The sequence below is a fragment of the Dama dama genome, chromosome 1 (assembly GCF_033118175.1).
Source record: "Dama dama isolate Ldn47 chromosome 1, ASM3311817v1, whole genome shotgun sequence".
Classification (NCBI taxonomy): Eukaryota; Metazoa; Chordata; class Mammalia; order Artiodactyla; family Cervidae; genus Dama; species Dama dama.
The window spans coordinates 28,757,648-28,777,893 of record NC_083681.1 but is presented as its reverse complement, the minus strand read 5'-3'; the positions used below and the strand labels follow the sequence as shown (position 1 = coordinate 28,777,893).

The 20,246-nt window shown below is 36.5% G+C and overlaps 1 protein-coding gene and 1 non-coding gene across 6 annotated transcripts in view; one reads left to right on the top strand and one right to left on the bottom strand.

Annotated features, from left to right (window-relative positions):
• Positions 1-20,246, bottom strand: part of RNF214 (ring finger protein 214) — a 49,329-nt gene that overhangs the window by 5,326 nt on the left and 23,757 nt on the right. The gene's annotated exons all lie outside the window — the stretch shown is intronic.
• LOC133064906 (small nucleolar RNA SNORA8) lies at positions 11,117-11,254 on the top strand. The gene has a single exon (XR_009694768.1). It is a non-coding gene; the product is annotated as a small nucleolar RNA SNORA8 (small nucleolar RNA).

Genomic DNA, 20,246 nt, shown 5'->3' with positions numbered 1-20,246 from the left:
TGCTGTTGTTATTTTGCATAACCAGTTTAAGGAATCAATGGTTCAAATGAATAAATCCTACCAGATCATACAAGTCTGACTTGTTGCAGGTCCCAAGATGTTTGCAATTTGCATAATTTAAAATTTTTATTTTGCTTTTGGTCGTGTAAATACAGCTTATAAAAAGTTAAGAAAATACAAAACGGAGTCTACTGATTCAAAAAGATAACATGTGCCCCAAAGTTCAGAGCAGCACTATTTACAACAGCCAAGACACTGATGCAACCTAAGTGTCTGCTGACAGATGGATGGCTAAAGAAGATATGGTTTATATATACAAAGGAATATTATTCAGTCATAAAGAAGAATGAAATAATGTTATCTGCAGCAACATGGATGGACCTAGAGGTTATCATACTAAGTGAAGTAAGTCAGACAAGAGAAATGATACCGCTTACATGTGGAATCTAAAAAAATGATAAAGATGAACTTATTTACAAAACAGAAACAGACTCACAGAGACAGAAAACAAACATGGCTATCAAAGGGGAAGGCTATCAAATTAGGAGCCCAAAATTAACAGGTACATACTACTTTATACAAAATAGATATAAACAAGGTCCTACTATATAGCAAAGGGAACTGTATTCAATATCTTATAATCATCTATAATGGAAAAGAATCTGAAAAGAATATACATACGTATATATGTAAAACTGAATCACTTTGCTGTACACCAGAAACTAACACATTACAAATCAACTGTACTTCAATTAAAAAGCAGAGTCTCAGAGACTTCATGGACAAGCTTATAGTTGTCTGGGGGGAAGGGACAGTTGGGGAGTTTGGGATGAACTGTACAAACGGCTACACTTAAAATGGATAACGAACAAGAACCCACTGTATAGCACAGGGAATTCTGCTCAATGTTATGTGGTAGCCTGGATGGGAGGGGAGTCTGGGAAAGAATGGATATATGCAGATGTAAGGCTAAGTCCCTTTGCTATTCACCTGAAACTATCATCACATTATTTGTTAATTGGCTATATCCCAATACAAATAAAAAGTTAAAAAAAGAGAGAGTGTCTAATACAGATGTCCCAACTCTTGTACTCACTGCTTGAATGACCCGTAATAAGTTACTTAATCTGTCTAAGGCTCGGTTTCTTCATCTGAAAAATGAGTAGAATCTACATCACGGTTCTGATGGGAGAGCTGGCTGAGGAAACACACATAAGGAATTTAACAGGGTGCTCAGCACACGGGGAACGTCCAACAAATTGCTCTACAACTGCAACTGCTCTACTCACAAAAAATCACTATTACACTTCTTTCCAGTCTTTTAAAATAAACATTGTGTGCATATCTATGTATGTATGCTGTTGTTGTTTAGTCGCTAAGTCGTGTCTGACTCTTGCAACCCCATGGACTGTAGCCCACCAGGCTCCTCTGCCCATGGGGTTTCCCAGGCAAGAATATTAGAGTGGGTTGCCATTTCCTTCTCCAGAGGATCTTCCCAATTCAGGGACAGAATCTCCTGTATTGGCAGGTGGATTCTTTACTGCTAAGCCACCAGGGAAGCTCATATATATGGATATGTAACATATAAATCCATTACATGTGTTTTTCAAACAAAACCTATGATTTTATGTTACTTTTTCATTCTAATATATTTTTCCATATCATTAAAATATCCTTCAAAAATGTGATTTTAAAATAACTATCAATTATGCATATATCTCATTATTTATTTAGGTATTCTCTAAAGTTATTTTTAATTTCACAATTATAAATATTATAACATGCATCTGTACATGTGTACTAACATAGGTTGATGATAAAAGTAATATATTTAGATTTGTGAGGGAGTTTCTTACATCAGTTAAGAGCATAGCTCACAGCTCAAACCCAGACCCTATTACTATCTATGCATCCTCTGGCAAGTTACTTAATCTTTCTGTGTCTTACTTTCCTTCAGTAAAATGGAGATAATAGAATCATCTATCTTCCACATAGGGCTATTATGCAGATTAAATGAGTTAATACATGTAAAACAGAACAGTTTCTGACATATAGTAAGAACTTAATAAATGTTAGTTATCATTTGGATGTTAGAACATCTTCCTTCAAAGAAACTAAAATATATGAATAACATATTTTCCACCACAAGTGGAGAGAAGCAGATGCTAAGTGTCTTAATAAATAAAATAAAATAACATAGAGACAGAACTAAAAATTAAGATCTTGAGTCCTCAGCCCAAATATCGTCCTTTCAGAATGTATTATACTCCAAACAAGCCAAAAGGAAATAAAACAAACACTGGTGGATGAGTTAATACAGACAGGAGTTGGTTGTCCTGAATTTGAGGTAGGTTATGAAGTCCTTTTCTCTGAACTGAAGCTATTGAGTTGGCCAAGAAGTTCATTCAAGTTTTTCCATACAATCATACAGAAAAACCTAAACAAACTTTTCAGCCAATCCAATAACACAAACCAATATAGAATGAATGGGATCAGACAAAAACAGAAAAAAACTTCACCCTGAGATGTAATGCAAACTTATGTTTATGAGACTAGAATTCTTACGTGATTCAATTTAACTCAACATCTGCTAAGCAGCCTACAAAGTGCTAGGAAAGTGAAAAGAAAGTGTGAGTCACTCAGTTATGTCTGATTCTGTGACCCCATGAATTTCTGCTAAAAGCTGGGGATATAAATGGTCATGTATGGATGTGAGAGTTGGACTGTGAAGAAAGCTGAGCACCGAAGAATTGATGCTTTTGCACTGTGGTGGTGGAGAAGACTCTTGAGAGTCCCTTGGACTGCAAGGAGATCCAACCAGTCCATCCTAAAGCAGATCAGTCCTGGGTGCTCATTGGAAAGACTGATGCTGAAGCTGAAACTCCAATACTTTAGCCACCTCATGCAAAGAGTTGACTCATTGGAAAAGACCCTGATGCTGGGAGGGATTGGGGGCAGGAGGAGAAGGGGACAACAGAGGATGAGATAGCTGGATGGCATCACCGACTCGATGGACATGTGTTTGAGTAAACTCCGGGAGTTGGTGATGGACAGGGAGGCCTGGCGTGCTGCGATTCATGGGGTCGCAAAGAGTCGGACACGACTGAGCAACTGAACTGAACTGAACTGAACTGAGTTCCTGCCCTCAAGCAGCTTACAATTCAGTAATTATCCAAGTGAACAAAAGGAACAGGATATTCTGGACAGATCAAATAGCATGTGCAAACGCCAAAGAGAATGAGAGCACCAAGCTGAGGAAAGAGTCCAGGTAGGCAAGCAGTATATAAGTAGTCCAGGCTGGGGTACAGATGAGAGTGTCACTGACATAGAGATGGCAGTATGAGCCCTAAATAAGAAAGAAATAACCTGGAACAGCAGTTTGAGAGAGTCCACAGTCCCCAAAACCCTTTGAGGGCCTGGTCTATAAAGCAAAATTAATTTCATGATAACACTAAATTTATTTGCCTTTTTCACTCTCACTCTTTCATGAGTCTACAGTGGAGTTTTCCTGATGCTACACAGCATGTAATGATATCATCACTCTAGTGGTTAGTGGAGTATGTGTTTCTGTAGTCTAATGTTTTCTAACATTTTCTAAGGTACTAGGCTTAGGGTATAATTCAAGTTTTTTCCTTCATAGTACTTCTGTTTAGGCTCTTATAATTATCTCCAGTTATATATGATATAACCTCATTATTATCCAATAAATCATTACTGTAAAATTTCAAAGTTCTCCACACACCAGGTAGGAACAAGTACTTTTTGTTATTTTGCTTTGCAATAATACTTTTTAAATTTGGGGGAAACTCTCCTTAATTTTTCAGTTCAGTTTAGTTTATTTGTTCAGTTGTGTCCGACTCTTTGCAACCCCAAGGACTGCAGCACGCCAGGCTTCCCTCTCCATCTCCAGGAGCCTGCTCAAACTCATATCCAACGAGTCAGTGATGCCATCCAACCATCTCATCCTCTGTCATCCCCTTCACCTCCTGTCTTCAATCTTTCCCAGCATCAGGGTCTTTTCTAACGAGCGAGTTCTTCACATCAGATGGCCAAAGTATTGGAGCTTCAGCGTCAGCATCAGTCCTTCCAATGAACATTCAGGATTGATTTCCTTTAGGATAGACTGGTTGGATCTCCTTGCAGTCCATGGGACTCTCGAGAGTCTTCTCCAACACCACAGTTCAAAAGCATCAATTCTTCAGTGCTCAGCTTTCTTTATGGTCCAACTCTCACATCCATACGTGACTACTGGAAAAACCATAGCTTTGACTATACGGACCTTTATTGGCAAAGTAATGTCTTTGCTTTTTAATATGCCATCTAGGTTTGTCACAGCTTTTCTTCCAAGAAGCAAGCATTTTTTAATTTCGTGGCTGCAGTCACCATCTGCAGGGATTTTGGAGCCCCCAAAAATAAATTCTGTCACTGTTTCCATTGTTTCTCCATGTATTTGCCATGAAGTGACAGGACCGGATGCCACGATCTCAGCTTTTTGATTGTTGAGTTTTAAGCCAGCTTTTTCACCCTCCTCTTTCACTTTCATCAAGAGGCTCTTTAGTTCCTCTTTGCTTTCTGCCATAAGTGCGTGAAAGTCGCTCAGTCGTGTCCGACTCTTTGCAACCCCAGGGACTGTATAGTCCATGGAATTCTCCAGGCCAGAATAATGGAGTGGGTGGCCTTTACCTTTTCCAGGGGATCTTCCCAACCCAGGGATCAAACCCAGGTCTCCCACATTGCAGGCACACTCTTTACCAGCTGAGCCATAAGGGAAGCCCAAGAATTCTGGAGTGGGTAGACTATCCCTTCTCCAGCAGATATCTTGACCCAGGAATTGAACCAGGGTCTCCTACATTGCAGGCAGATTCTTTACCAACTGAGCTATCAGGGAAGCTCTTCTGACATAAGGGTGGCAGAAATTTTTAAATTATATCTAATGTGTATTATTTTAGAGTTTATTTTTTCTAAAATAAAAGAAAATTTATTCATAATTTTTCATTTATATTTAAGAAGGAATCATTGACTCTGGAATTCCCTGGCAATCCAGTGATTAGGACTCTGCACTTTTGACTGCTGAGGGCATGGCTTCAATCCCTGGTTGGGAAACTAAGATTCTGCAAGCTGCCTGGTGTAGCCGAAAAATTAAAAAAGAAAAAAAAAAATGGACTCAAAACAGGGAGATTAGAAGACTTACTTTCTCAACCCACAGCTGCAATACATACATTTAAAGATTGCTAAAATAGATGTAACTGGCTTAGAGTCTCTGACTCACGGAAAGGAAGAATCTACTCCAAAAAAAACTGGGCAAAATTATATATAAGAAACCACAGCATGACAAGAGCCATTTTTCTTTCTCTTGACTTTATAGATGTTAATAATTTAGCTAACTGTATCTTAAGCAACAGAACATTTTCTAATTATATTATGCCAGTTAAGTTACAGTGACATTTTGAGATCATTCGGAATTTAAAATAGTTGAATATTTTAAATGCAGATGTGATGAATCTTTACAATTCTTAAAGATTGTTAACACCTTTCAATCTAGAAATGAAAAAGTCATTGAACTACCTTAGGGTAAGTGACTGAACTTCCTTAACTGGAGAAGCACAACTTGGTACAGCTGACATTGCTACATGCCTGCTGAATGAAGTCAGTAAAATAAATCATGGCAATGCCTCTCTTTTAATGATATACTTTTAATTTACCAAATTAAAGATTCTGCTGCAAACCTGAAGACTTGATTACCATCTCATCAGCAGAACTAGAATTTTACTTTACAGATGAATCCATAGACAAGATTAGACCTGCCATTTTGTTTATATTCATCTAGCACTGGCACCAGTTAATCACTGACAATGATGTCGTGTATGAATCCTTAGTAACAAACACAAGTGATGCTGACATAATCCAAGATGAATATAACTGTTTTGAATCTCATGGTTTATCTTAGAACAACTGTGCGGACACTTACTTTGCACTTACTAGTATAAAAATTACAGTGGATACAAACACTGGCACCATACACAAATGAAGTCATGGCATCACACTACACTACTAGTCACTGTATTCTCTGCTGCCACACACGCAGTTGGGGGAGGGGCAGTTTTACTTCAGGATGCCTTGACAAAGCCATCAAAAGTAATAATTTTATTAAATCTCAACTCTTAAACACATATATTTTTAATATTCTGTTTATGAAATGCTACGTGCCAAAATACTACAATTGTCTTGAGGAAAAGCATGTGTGAGCCTGTTTAAGTTGAACCAGCCTCTTTTTTCATGTAAAATCATTTTTACTTCAAAGAACAACTGACATGCTCTTGAAAGTGAAAAACTCTTGTTATTTCAAAGGAAACAACTGACAGTGTTTGTGGCCAACAATAACATTTGAGCTTTCAGGCAAAATTTAAAATTTTTGGAAAGTCTACATGGGCCACCGGGCTTCCATTACTTATTCTGATGACATCAAAAGAGACATAAACAAATGTGATTCTTTAAACACTGTATAATAAAATCTATTAATACTTGGAAGAGCTACATACCTTTGAACCAGTATTTTCCAAACTATCAATGTATTTTTCACCAATTCAACTGTAGGACCCACCTGGAACCCCAGAGTTGGTATAAAGATTATTTTCAGCTGAAGACATTTAAGGTTCAACAGATGCAGAAAAAAGCCTCCTCAGAGCTTTCTCTAGCTAACAGCAGCAACTTTTGGGAAATAAGGCTGTCATAAATTCCTCTTCAAGGCAGATCTACTCCCAGAAGAAAGAATGCAAATAAAATCTACCCAAATCCCTTCTCTGGTGGAATTTTATGGCCCTAAAGGAGATGGAAAAACCATTCATACCTATATATATTATCACAAATTTAGAAGTACCGCTTGTTCTCCTGAAAACCCATTTATCTTTCCCAAAGTCCAAAAGCTGTCCTTTCTCCCCACTTTTAGGAAGTCTTCTGTTTTCCCAGAAGCCCCAGATTCTAACCATTCCTTTCAGCTAGTCATCACTGAGTTCTTCTACTGTATGCATGTTGCATGTATAAACTGGGTTTTTTCCTCCTGTTACTCTGTCTTTTGTCAGTTTAATTCACAGTCCTCAGAAACTGAACCTACTAGAGTAGAAGGAAAAGGTTTTCCTCCCCAAGTCAAAACAGATAAAGATCCATTCAAAGTGCAAGTAAAGACAGTGAATTTTAATGTAACTGTACAAAATCACTGACGTGCTTTCAGATTCCACAATGCAACAAAACTGTAAGAAACTATCAGGTGTCAAGCTATGGAGCACTATCAAAGAATAGCCACAATTATCTAAAAGGGCTATTTGGGACTTTCCTGATGGTCCACTGGTTAAGACTCTGCACTCTGGTAATAAAAAAAAAAAAAAAAAGACTCTGCACTCTGGTCCAGGTTTGATTCTGGTCGGGGAACTAGATTCAACATAATACCACAACTAAAAAAAAAAAAAAAAAGATCCTGCATGCATCAACTAAAAAGAAAAATACCACATGCTGCAATAAAGATCCCACGTGCTATCTAGTGCAAACAAATAAATAAAAATAAACATTAAAAAGACTATTACAATATCCCTTGCTTTTCCAACTGCACACCTGTGTATCACCAGACTTTCTTCCTAGACTTTAACCAAAACAACATATTGCAATAGAGAAGTAGATAGGATTAAAGAGGCTTACAAAAATATAAACAATGTCATTCTTCTAACTAAAGGGTTAGGCATAGATTTCTTGGAACATAAAACACAGAAACCACAAAAGAAAAAAAAAGGTAACCTGGACTTCATCAAAATTTAAACTTTTGGAAATAAAAGGAATCCAAACTGGAAAGGAAAGAGGTAAAACTGTCACTGTTGGCTGATAACATGACACTATACACAGAAAAGGCTTCCCTGGTGGCTCAGATGGTAAAGCATTTGCCTGCAATGCAGGAGACCCGGGTTCAATCCCTGGGTTGGGAAGACCCCCCTGGAGAAGGAAATGGCAACCCAATCCAGTACCCTTGCCTGGAAAATCCCATGGACAGAGGAGCCTGGTAGGCTACAGTCCATTGGGTCGCAAAGAGTCAGACACAACTGAACGACTTCACTCACTCACTCATACACAGAAAATCCTAAGGACACCACCAAAAAACTACTAGAGCTCATCAATGAATTTGGTAAAGTTGCAGGATACAAACTTAATATATAGAAATCTGTTGCATTTCTATACACTAATAAGGAACTATCAGAAAGAGAAATTAAGGAAACAATCCCATTTATTACCATTAAATCAAAAAGCTAAAATACCGAGGAATAGGCCTACCTGCGGAGGGAAAAGACCTGTACTCTGAAAACGATTAGACACTGATGAAAGAAACTGAAGACAACACAGATGGAAAGATATACCGTGTTCTTGGACTGGAAGAATCAGTATTGTTAAAAATGACCATGATATCCAAGGCAATCTATAGATTCAGTGTAATCTCTATCAAAATACCTAAAGGCATTTTTCACAGAACTAGGACAAAAATTTTTAAATTTGTACAGAAACTCAAAAGACATCAAATAGCCAAAACAATTTTGAGAAAGGTTAGAGCTGGAGAAATCACACTACCTGACCTCAGATTATACTGCAAAGCTACAGTAATTAAAATATTAAGGCACTGGCACAAAAACAGACACCTACATCAGTGGAATAGGATAGAGAGCCCAGAAATAAACTCAGGCACCTATGGCCAATTAATCAAAAAAGAAGGTAAGGATATACAATGAAGAAGACAGTCTCTTCAATAAGTGGTGCTGGGAAAACTGGAGAGCTACATGTAAAAGAATGAAATAAGAACTTTCTCTAACACGATATACACAAAAATCAACCCAAAATGGATTAGAGACCTAAATGTAAAACTGGATACTATAAAACTCCTGGAGGAAAACATAGGCAGAACACTGTATGACATAAATTGTAGCAATACTTCTCTGGATCCATGTACTAAGTAAAGGAAATAAAAGTAGAAATAAACAAATGGGACCTAATTAAATTTCAAAGCTTCTGCACAGCAAAGGAAAGCACCAACAAAATGAAGAGATAGCTACTGAATGGAGAAAATATCTGCAAATGATATAACTGGTAAAGGATTAATATATCCAACACACATAAACAGCTCATACAACTCAACATCAAAACAAACTGATTAAAAGATGGTCAAAAGAATAGACAATTTTCCTAAAAGAAAATGCAATATGGCCAACAGGCACATGAAAAGATGTTCAACATTGTTAATCATAAGAGAAATGCAAATGAAAACCACAATGAGATATTACTTCACACCTGTGAGAATGGCTATCATCGAAAAGAACACAAATAATGGGATGTGAAGAAAAGGGAACTCTCATACACTGTTAGTGGGAATGTAAATTGGTGCGGCCACTGTGGAAAACAGTATAGAAATTTCTCAAAAAACTAGAAACACAACGATCATATGGTCCAACAATTCCGCTTCTGTGTATATAACCAAAAAAAAACCAACAGAAAAACACAAAACCAAATAACCCCACAAATTCAAAAAGATATGTGCACCTCAATGTTCAAGGCACCATTATTTACAACTGCCAAGATATGGAAGCAACCTAAGTGTCCACTGACAGATGAATGGATAGAGAAGATGTGGTGTATATACACAATGAATATATTCAGCCGTAAAGAAGAAAGAGATTTTGCCATTTGAAGCAACATGTATGGGCCTGGAGGGTACTATGCTAAGTGAAGGGTACTATGCTAAGTGAAGTCAGATAGAGACAGACAAATACGGTACAATATGTGGAATCTAAAAACTACAACAAACTAATGAATATAACAAAGTTAGAAGACTCACAGATATAGGGAACAAACTAGTGATTACCAGTGGGGGATAGCAATACAAGGGTGGGGAAATGAGAGGTACCAACTACTGAGTGTAAGATAAGCTAGGAGGATGTATTAAACAACACAAAGAATATAGACAATATTTTGTAGTAACTGTAAATGAAGGAAAATTATATAAAAATAATTATTTTTTAAAATTAAACTTTTGCATTTCAAAAGATACTGTTACAAAACGCAAAGGCAAGTTATATACTGGAAGAAAATATTTGCAAAACACAGATAAAAGGACTTGTACTAAGAATACTCAATAAGAAAACATGTCTTTTGGGTTTTTTATAGAAAATATGTTTTTAAATGGGTAAAATATTCAAAGACTTCTTCTCCAAAAAAGAACAACAAATGGCAGATACAGACATGAAAAGATGTTCATATCAATAGTAATTAGGAAAATGCAAAATAAAACCACAACAAGATACTATTAAACACTTATCAGAATGGCTAGAACTAAAAAGACTGATAACACCAAGTACTGGTGAGGATACGGAGTAACTAGAACACTTATGCGTTGCTTGTGGGCATGCAAAACAGTAAAGCAACTTTGGAAAACCATTTGCCAGTTTCTTATACAGTCAAGCCAACATACAGTCCAAGTAATCCCACTCCTAACTATTTACTCAAGAGAAAACAAGTTCACATAAAGACTTGCACTTGAATATTCAGAGCAGCTTTTTTTTCAACTTTTTTTTTGGCCACACTATATGGCATGCAGGATCTTAGTTCCCCAACCAGAGATCAAACTTGTGCCTCCTGCAGTGAAAACATGGAGTCGTCATCACTGGGCCACGAGTTTTATTTATAATAGACAAAAAATGGATATAACCCAAATGTCCATCAACTAATAAATAAATAAACTTAGTATATAATCTTAGTATATAAGTAAATACTATTCAGCAATAAAAAGGAATTAAACTACTGATATATGCAACAACACAAATAAATTACAAAAGCTTTTATCCTCAGTAAGAGACAGAAAAGGCTATATATTCTATGACTCTATTTACATGAAGTTCTAGAAAAGGCAAACTACACTGAGAGAAGCAGACCAGTGACTGCCAGTGCCTTGGGGTAGTGGGGGCAAATAATTCCCAAGAGATATGAAGGAACTTTCTGGAGTGATGGAAATATGTTATACCATGATTGTGGTGGTAGTTATATGACAGCATACATTCTTCAAAATTCATCATTTAAAACTGGTGAATTTTATTGTACTGCATGGTATCTGTGTTCAGCAGTTAATTCTTGCTGGGTGTTCAAAGAACAGTGCTTATATAAATTTACTACCTGGCATCATTGTTTTTCTTGGCTTTGAGCATGTTAGGCCAGTATTTTTACTGACACAGTATCCCTGAAGTTTCTCATACTGTTCAATTTGACATAATCTTCAATAGGAACTAATACTTCTGTTTCTCTAGGGTCTCTAAAATTCAGAACCAGGCAGACCCATCTCCTCTGACCCTAAACATGGTCCTAATGTAATAGTTTGAGAAAACTGGATTCCAAAGATTACTGGTGGGGAATTTTAAGATTTTTTTTTTCTTCATGAGGACCACTTTTTAAAGTCTTTATTGAATTTGCTACAATATTGTTTCCATTTATAGTTTTTGCTTGTTTTGGCTGAGAGGCATGTGGGATCTTAGCTCACCAACAAGGAATCAAACTTGTACCCCCTGCATTGGAAAGTGAAGTCTTAACCACTGGACCACCAGGGAAGTCCCCAGTGGGGAATTTTTGAAGTATGTTCATATTTCACTGGAGATCAAAGAAATCCAATTAAAAGAATTGTGGCAAGACTGCTTGACATGATAACTGCGGATTGAGCAAAATTCTTTTTGAAAGGACCACCTTGAAGATTATGTTCCAGACACTGGAGGAACTAAGGTGACTGGCAGTGGATGGAAACAGAAAATGTGAAATTTCTTAAAAACGTACTGACTTACATAATTTTGCCTATGTTACACATAAAGAAAACCCTTTACACTTTGTAGGGGAAAAAAGGGTTAATTTTATAGCAACTATATCTCCTTAAAACTGTATTTAAAACAAAAATTAACAGCCTCCACCCTCAAGGCCACTATCCTAAATCTGCTCTACTTGCTTTATTCATCGTCTCTGCCATCTCAGCCACCTCACTGTCACTACTCCTCTTCTCCCTCTAACAACCAACAAATCTCACCAACCCTACCTCAGAACACCCCTGCTTTCCCTTTTTCTTCCACTGAGATCAGGCCCTCATTTTATCTTTTCAAAACTCTGTCTTCCTGACATAAATTTATCTTCACTTTAGCACATCTAACTTAATGAAGCCACAACTGTCCCTCTAAAAATTAAATCTGTAGAGCTTCCACTTCCAGTAAGAGTAGTTGTTGTTTTGTTGTTCAGTCGCTAAGTTGTGTCCCACTCTTTGTGACCCCATGGACTGCAGCACACCAGGCTTCCCTGTCCTTCACCATCTCCTAGAATTTGATCAAACCCATGTCCATTGAGTCAGTGATGCCATCCAGCCATCTCATCCTCTGTTGTCTCTTTTCTTCTCGCCCTCAATCTTTCCCAGCAACAGGGTCTTCTCCAATGAGCTGACTCTTCACACCAGGTGGCCAAAGTATTGGAACTTGAGCTTCAGCATCAGTCCTTCCAATGAATATTCAGGGCTGATTTCTTTTAGGACTGACTGGTTGGATCTCCTTGCAGTCCAGGGGACTTTCAAGAGTCTTCTCCAACACCACATTTCAAAAGCATCAATTCTTCAGCCCTCAGCCTTCTTTACGGTCCAACTCTCACATCCATACACGACTACCGGAAAAACCATAGCTTTGGCTAGACAGACCTTTTTTGGCAGTGACGTGTCTGCTTTGTAATATGCTATCTAGCTTTGTCATAGCTTTCCTTCCAAGCAGCAAGTGTCTTTTAATTTCCTGGCTGCAGTTACCATCCGCAGTGATTTTGGAGCCCAAGAAAATAAAATCTATCACAGTTTTTACTTTTTTCCCATCTATTTGTCATGAAGTGATGGGACCAGATGCCATGATCTTAGTTTTTTGAATGTTGAGTTGTAAGCCAGCTTTTTGACTCTCCTCCTTCTCCCTCAACAAGAGGTTCTTTAATTCCTCTTCATTTTCTGTCACCAGAGTGATATTATATGCATATCTGAGATTGTTGATACTTCTCCCAGCAATCATGATTCCAGCCTGGGATTCATTCAGCCTGTCAGAGTTGCTCCTAATAGACCAACAATTTCTGCAAGTAAAAAACTATAAGTTCTACACAAAATGTAAAACAGCACCTATCTAAAGATACTAAAGAACAAACAAAAACCAGGAGAAGACCTGACAACTGGAGGAAGTGAACATCACTGTTGTTTTGTTTTTTATGGCTAGTCATCATTCATCTAAAGACAAACCCCAGATAGCTCTGTGCTGACAACTAAAACTGAGATAGAAATTTTGAAGCCTTACCAGTTCAAGAACATAAAGGATAAAACTGGGAGCTACCATAACAGCTGGAAAGTGAAGGAGAAATCCCCAAAAGATAAAAGTCATGGACAGGGAGGCCCCAATTCTGCATATAAATCGATTTAATCTCTGGATGATCCCTGAACCACCCATGCACAGAGGGGACTCCAAGGAACTCAACCACAGATACAGGAACTGAACAGAGACCACAGTTGCTGCCTACCAAGCAGGTATGTATGATGTTTAAGCCTAGGAAATAGCCCGATGAAAGAAATTTTTAAAAAAGAAACAAACCACAAGATTCTATGGAAGAATACAACAGAATCCAGAGTTTCTGCAACATATTATTCACATACTCAGGACTCAACCCTCAATTACCAATATATAAAGAAATGGGAAACATGATCCATACTCAAAAGTAGGGTCTGCAAACTATGGTCTGTAGATCATATTCTGGCTGCTCCCTGGTTTTGCAAATAAAGTTTTAATGGAACACAGCCATACTCATTTTATTTACATATTGTCTATGGCTGCTTTCATGCTACAACAGCAGAGTTGAATAGTTGTGACAGAGACTGTGTGGTCTGCAAAACCTCACATATTTACTATATGGTTGCCAATCCCTTCCCTCCACCCTGAGCTATTGACAACCAGTGATCTGCTTTCTCTCACTGTAGTTTTGTCTGCTCTAGAACTTCACAAAAACAGAATCATACAGTGCATACCTCTTGTGTCTAGTTTCTTATTTAGCATAATACTTTGATTCTGACTTCTGGTCAAGAAAAACAAGCAATCAATGGAAAGGACTCCAAGGAGACCAAGATGCAAGAATTAGCCGGCAAAGTTTTAAAGCACTTAACTATGCAGAAAAACATAAAGAAAAATATGCTCACAAGGAGTGAATAGATAAGAACAGTTTTGTAGAGAAAGAGAAACCATTAAAAAAAAAAAAAAGAACTAAATGGAAATGAAAGAACTGAAAAACACAATATTGGAAATATATAATTCAATGTATGGGCTTAACAGCAGACTGGAAACTGGAAATGATATAATAAAAAGTAGGATTTCTCAGGCACTCCAGTGGTTAAGACTCAGCAATTCCAATGCAGGGGGCACAGGTTTGATTCCTGGTCAAGGGACTAAGATCCCACATGCTGTGTGGCATGGCCAAAAAAGTAAACTTGAAGATACACAAATGGAAATCATCCAATATGATGAACAGTAAAAAAGAACTAGAAAGAAATAAAAGAGCCTCCATAAGCTACAGGACAATACCAAAAGTTCTAACATATGTGAAAGTGGAGTCCCAGAAGCAAAGGAAGGAATGAGGCAGGGAAAATATTTGAAAATTATGTCAAAATTTCAGAAATATAGTGAAATACATAACTTTATAGAATAAGCAGCTGAGAAAACTTGAAACAGGAATAAAAGGAAGAAAGCCATACCTGGGAAAATCAAAGTCAAGCTGTTGAAAACCAAAGATAAAATATTGAAAGAAACCACGGGAAAAAAATGACATAATACACAGAAGAAACAAAACAACCGTTACTGAGTTCTCATCGGAAATATTAGAAGAGAGTGGATGAATTGAGAGCGCAGCATTCGAACATACACGTCACCGTACGTAAGACTGACAGCCCGTGGAAAGCTGCTGCACAGCACCGAGAGCTTAACCTGTGCTCTGTGACAACCCAGGAGGGTGGGCTGGGGAGGGCGGCGGGACACGTGTATGCTCACGGCTGATTCACACTGTTCTACGGTGGAAACCAACACAACACTGCAAAGCAACTATCCTCCAATTAAAAATTTTTAAAAAATTATAGGAGACAGTTACTATTAAAACAACATTTTCAGCTGAATAAACAAATTGCTAGATACTCACACAATGGACTATATTCAGTATTAAAAAGAAATGAACACCTATATCTATTTTTTAAATTGATTTAATAATTAATAACCTTCTAAAACGGAAAATACCAGGCCTAGATGGGTTCACTGGTGAATTCTACTACATATTTAAAGAAAAAATTAAACCAATTCTCTGCACTCTTACCCTAATACCAATACCAGACAAAAATAATAGAAGCGAAAAAACTACAGATCAACATCTCTCCTGAACAGAAACACAAAAGTCCTCAACAAAATACTAGTAAATCAAATACAAAAAAAAGTATAAGAAGGATTTTGACCAGGTGGGATTTATCTCAGGTATGCAAGCCTAGTTCAACATTTAAAAAATCAACTAAAAGTATCCAACATATCAAAAGACTAAAAAAAGAAGAATCAAATGATCATGTCAATATATGTAGAAAAAGCATTTGACAAAATCCAGCACCCATTAATGATAAAAACTCAGTAAACTACGAATAGGGAGAACTCTCAACTTGGCAAAGATTATCTACAAACAATCTACAGTTAACATCATACTCAAGAGTGAGAAACTGGAAGCTTTCCCAAGATCAGGTACAAGCTAAAGATGTCCCCTCACACCATCTCTTTTCAATATCACACTAGAAGTTCTCGCTAATTTAATAAAGCAAGGAAAGGAAACCAAAGGTATACAAATTGGAAAGTAAGACATAAAACTGTGTTTGCACATGACATGATCGTCTATGTAGAAAATTAGAAAGAATAGACAAAAAAACCTTTGAACTAATAGGTGGTTAAAGCAAAGTTGCAGGACATGAAGTTAATATACAAAAGTCAGTTGCTTTTCTAAAACGATGAGAGTAGCCCTCATTTGGCGCAACCATAGAAAGATCATGCATAGTAACAAAGACCCAGCACAGCCAAAAAAAGTCAGTTCTTCCCAAGTTGATCTATAGTCAGTGTAATCCCAATCAATTCCCAGCAAGTTATTGTATGGATATCAACAAATTGATTCTAAAGTTTATAAGAAGAGGCAAAAGACCACAATATTGAAGGAGAAGGACAAAATTGGGAGACTGATGCTACTTGACTTCCGGATGTACTATAAAGCTATAGAATCAAGACAGTGTGGTATTTGTAAGAGATAAATGGAACAGATCAGAGGGCCTAGAACTCCATAAATAGTCAAATGATCTTTCACAGAGGAGTGATGACAATAAAATGGAGCAAAGAGTCTCTTCAACAAATAGTTAGATGTGGATATGTTAAGTGGCTTCAGTTCTGTCCAACTCTTTGTGACGCTATGGACTGTAGCCCGCCAGGCTCCCCTGTCCATGGGATTCTCCAGGCCAGAACACTGGAGTGGGTTGCCATACCCTCCTGCAGGGGATCTTCCTGACCCAGGGATCGAACCTGCATCTCTTATGTCTCCTGCACTGTTAGGCAGGTTCTTTACCACTGGAGCCATCTGGGAAGCCTGTTAGAAGAGGACATCAACATGCAAAAAAATGGATCTAAACACAGACCTTACACCTTTCACAAAGATTAACAGAAGTTGGATCATGGACCTAAACATAAAACACAAAATTGTAAAACTCCTAGAAGATAACATCAGAGAAAACTAAATGAATTTGATGTAACACCAAAGACGTCCATGACCCATGAAATACCTGATAAATAAGACTTCATTAAAATTAAAAACTTCTGCAAAAGACAGTATCAAGAATAATAGAAGACAAGGCACAGACCGAGAGAAAATATTCGTAAAAGACACATCTGACAAAGGAATGTTATCCAAAAAATACAAAGAGCTCTTAAAATTCAACAATAAAACAAACAATAGGCGAGTTCCCTGCTGGTCAAGAGTTGGGACTCTGGGCTTTCACTGTTGTGGCCTAGGTTTAATCCCTGGTTGGGGAACTTAGATCCTACAGGCCATGTGGCACAGCCAAAAATATAAGAATACAATTAAATTAAAAATATAATGTCTAGTTAAAAAAAAATAAGATTTAAAAAAATGGGCCAAAGACTTTGACAGACAGCTCACCAAAAAAGATATACTGATAGCAAATGAAAATGTGAAAAGATACTCCGCATCACTTGTCATCCGGAAAATGCAAATTAAAACACCAATGAGAAAAAAAATAAAAATAAAACACCAATGAGATACCACTATATACCAAGTAGAATGGCCAAAATCTAGAACACTGACAGCAACAACTGCTGGCAAGGATGTGGAGCAACAGGAACTCTCATTCGTTTCTGCTGGGAAAGCAAGGTGGTACAGCCACTTTGGAAGACAATTTGGCAGTTTCTTATAAACTAATCTTATTCTTACCATACAATCCAGCCATCGCACTTCTTGGTATCTACCTAAAGGAGCTGAAAACTTATGTCCATACAAAAACTTGCACATGGATATCTATAGCACCTTTATTCATAACTGCCAAAACTTGGAAGCACCCAAGTTATCCTGAAGTAGATGAATAAAGAAAAAACTACCGTACATTCAAACAATGGCATATTCTTTGATGCTAAAGAGAAATGAGCTATCAAACCATGAAAAGGCATACTTTCAAATGCATATTACAAAGTGAAAGAAGCCAATCTGAAAGGCTACATATTGTATGAGTCAACTATATAGCATTCTGGAAAAGGCAAAAGTACAGAGACAATAAAAAAATCAGTGGGGGAGTGTGGGATGAACCGGTAGAGCACAGAGGATGGGCAGTGAAAAATACTCTGTATAATGATGGATATGTCATTATACATTTATCCAAATCATAGGGTGTATAATACCAAGAGTGAACCCTAAGGTAAACTATGGACTTTGGGTGATTATGACGTGTCACTGCAGGTTCACCTTTGGTAAAAAATGTGCCACTCTAGTGAGTGACACTGATAAAGGGAAGGTTGTGCATGTGTGAGGGCAGGGGGCATACGCCCTCTTTACTTCCTTCTCAATTTCGTTGTAAACTTCAAACTATAATTAAAAAAAAAAAAGGTCTTTTTTTAAAAAAAGTAATGAACTATTAATATAGTTCACAGTCATCACATCATAGATGAATCTCAAAAATGTGGTAAGTGACGAGACTTCTCTGGTGATCCAGTGGCTAAGACTCTGTGCTCCCAACGCAGGGGGCCAGGGTTTGAACACTGGGCAGAGAACTAGATCCCACGTGCCGCAAGTAAGAGTTTGAATGCCACAACCAAAGATCCTGAGTACCACAACTGGGACCCAGTGCAGTCAAATAAATAATTTATGTCTAGAAAAGATAAGTATAATAACTAATAAGTTATAATAAGTAACAGTGAAGGAAAGGGTTCACCTGGGAATGGAGGGGAGGAAGCAGAGTGATTAAGAAGAAATACAGGGAATATTTCAGGGTAATGGTATGTGCTATACCTCGACTGTGTTAGTGTTAACATGTGTGATTAATCTGTCAAAACTCAACAAAATATAACTTAAAATAAGGGTATTTTATTATATGTAAATTATATGCAAAAAATTTTTTAATTTAAAGAATAACTCTAAGTTTCAGCAATTAAGACTATGAAAATTTCCCAAATACTTTATTCAATAAAATTATAAATCTTTCTAATATGGCATAATCACCAGGCACATAATTTGTTTTTATGAAGCATTTTGACAGTGAATTAAATAGATGTGTATTCAGGGTGAAAAAGGCCAAATTAAAATAGAATTCTACAGAATAGTCAATGAATTAATATTTAATTTACACAGTAAAGACTGGACCTAAATCTAAAAATCTAATCATATCACTAGCTGTATTAAATACAAATATACTAAAAGCCTCGAAAAGGAACCTTGTCAGAATAGATTGAAAAAAAAAACCCAATTATATGTTGATAGGTTGAAGGTAAAATATGGAAAAATATATACTATGTAAAGAGTAAGCATATCTAACTGCAATATTTATATTAATATTACACAAAATAAACATTAAGATTATGACCAAGATAAAGACATTTTATAAAGATAAAATGTCAATATAAATAATGAAGACAATTTATCAAGAACACATAATAATTGTATATGTATCTAACAACACAGCTTCAAAATATAAGAACAAAAATTGACAGAGTTAAAAGGAAAAAGAGAAAAATTTATAATTACATAGATTTTAACACTGCCCCCTCAGCAAATGATATAACTAAATATTTTAAAATAAAAGAATAGAGAAACTTTATTCTATATAAATTATATCTAAAATTTCATTTTTTACATTTAAAGGATAATTCTAAGTTTCAACAATTAAGACCATAAAAGTTTCAATTAACACAGACATAAAAAGCCTTTTCAAATATCAGTGAGTCAAATTCAGCAATACCTAAAAACAATAATATATCTTGCTCAATTTGGTTGCATGCCAAGAATGGAGAAATGGTTTAACATCTGAAAATAAATCAATGTAATTCACTATATTAACAGAATACAGGAGAAAAAAAATTTGATAATTTTAATAGATACAGAAAAACCATCTGACAAAATTATGCATCTATTCATATTAAGAACTCTTAGAAAATCAGGTGTTTTTATAGAAACTGATAAGCTGCTTCATATATATATACATATATATGCACCCACACATATACACACACACACATATATGTAAATGCAAGCAACCTAAAATATCCAAAGTAATCCTGAACAAAAAGCAGATGATTTTGCATACTCTGACTTCATGACTTACTATAAGTCTATAATAATCACAGTGCTATGGTTTGACATTAAGATAGGCAAATATATCAATGCAATGGATTAGTACTGTACCCAGAATAAACCCACTATTTATATAAATGACTCATGGTGCCATTTGGTTTTTGGCAAAGGTGTCAAACAAGGCAATGAAGAAAGGAACATTTCTTAACAAATGGTACCAAAACAACTGGATATTAACATGCGAAAAAACTAACTTCAACCCCTACTCATCATCATACGCAAAAATTAATTTGAGATGGATCACAGACATAAATATTAAAGCTAAAATGATA